Source organism: Drosophila mojavensis, unplaced genomic scaffold, assembly GCF_018153725.1.
Source record: "Drosophila mojavensis isolate 15081-1352.22 unplaced genomic scaffold, ASM1815372v1 contig_19, whole genome shotgun sequence".
NCBI classification, from domain to species: domain Eukaryota; kingdom Metazoa; phylum Arthropoda; class Insecta; order Diptera; family Drosophilidae; genus Drosophila; species Drosophila mojavensis.
The window spans coordinates 6,082,219-6,084,055 of record NW_025318726.1 but is presented as its reverse complement, the minus strand read 5'-3'; the positions used below and the strand labels follow the sequence as shown (position 1 = coordinate 6,084,055).

The 1,837-nt window shown below is 36.1% G+C and overlaps 1 long non-coding RNA gene across 1 annotated transcript; it reads left to right on the top strand.

Moving 5' to 3' along the window:
- The first annotated feature begins 694 nt into the window (after positions 1-694).
- On the top strand, positions 695-1,837 carry LOC122756891. The gene is made up of 2 exons (XR_006356751.1): positions 695-1,143; positions 1,240-1,837. It is a non-coding gene; the product is annotated as an uncharacterized LOC122756891 (long non-coding RNA).

Below are 1,837 nucleotides of genomic sequence, written 5' to 3'. Positions count from 1 at the left end.
TTCGATAAAAAATATCGAGTAGCTATCGAATTTTAAAGCAAAGCTCGATATCCGCGTGGTATACACGGACATTTTACAAACCAATTGAGGTCCTAGCTCTTGTATCTTCTGAAATCGACGGACGGACGGATAGACAGACAGACGGACAGGGCTAAATCAACTCAGCTCGTCGCCCTGATCAAGAATATATATACTTTGTGGGGTCTGCCACGCCTCCTTCTGCCTGTTACATATATTTCGACAAAACCATTATACCCTGATTTTCCATTGAAAATGGGTTCTGGGTATAATAATTCTAATTTTTATACTCATTCACGAAAGTGAATTAGTATATTGGTTTTGAATGTCCCTCTTTTCCGTCCGTCTGTCCGTATGAACGCAATTTTTTTCGGCGCTATTGAACCTAGAGACTTGAAATTTCGAATACATACTCGTGTATATCTCCGATCTATAAAGTATTAAGATTTTCCGATCCGCCTACTGGGGGCGTGGTAAATAGGAAAATGCATTTTCCAATATACCAGAAATCATGTTAGTTGAGCTAGAAAGCGTCGACCACCCAAGATCACGAGCTATGGCGGATATATCTCCGCCTATTAGGGGCGTGGCAAATCGAATAAAACTGTATCTCCAAAAGTTGATGGCTGAAAAAATTATATATCTACGCCTACTAGGACGTGGCAAATCGGACCTGAAAGATATAGTGATTTTTCGAATTCTGCTATATTTTAGGCACTATTGATGCTAGAAACCTGAAATTTGGTACGCGGGTTGACAACTCAAGTCTAACGAGCTATGGTAGATATGTGTCCGCCCACAGGGGGCGTGGCAAAACGCAAGTTTATATCTCCTAAAGTATAATAGCTATAAGTTTCAAATTTGGAAAATTATAGTTTTTGAACAAATGGCTTTTATATTTGCATCTAAAGTCAAAAATTGCATTTTTGTTTCTTGACAAACTTTATATTGTAAAACTTTACAAATTCAGAAATGCTGCCATGACTACGAGTTGCTAAAAACCTTTTAATGACTTGGAAATTATGTATCGATACGTCGGATATCTAACAGAGCGATATGGACAAAGTCGGGAGTACCATTCTGACAATTCCAGAATCAAGTAGGACAGACAGGAAATACTCAAAGGTGGAGGTGTGGTTTACAAGTATTATTTTGGGCCGGCCAACGCGCGTTTCCACATAGTGCTTAGTGCTTATAGTTTTTATTATTTTTCTTCATTAGAACATATTATCCCAATCAATGAGCTAGCATATTTGTAAATTAGAAACCACAAAACATCAGCACTTTAATGCGTTTATTCTGACAATCAATTTAATTGCATTCGAAAAGCTTATTCCTCGAATTTCGGAGCTGCACTCTTCGTCTTAGAATAATCTCTTATGGGAGAGTAAAACTGAAATTAGTCAAAAGAAAAAATAACAAATATACTGAAATATAAATGTGAATTGAATTTAGTACCTTATATTGCTTGTCCTTATATTCTTGCCATGGTTCAGGATTGGATGAGCGATTCCATGTAACATCCGGATTCCTTGTAGCTAGACGAGTCATATAATAAACGGCTCCAATCGCTCCAGCAGCCACGCAAACGTATAGTGGAATCAACTAAATATTAATAAAAAAAAAAAAAGAAAAAAATTCCCTTCAACTTAATATGGTTATGTAATATATGAAGAAAATGAAATTACTTACCGCTGGATTTTTTTTAAGACTTTGTAATCCGAGCCCCTGCATGATGTAGGTGTACTAGTTAGAGATAAATATTTACAAAATGTACATATATTAAATTAAATACATTGTCTTACTTCTTTACTTTTAA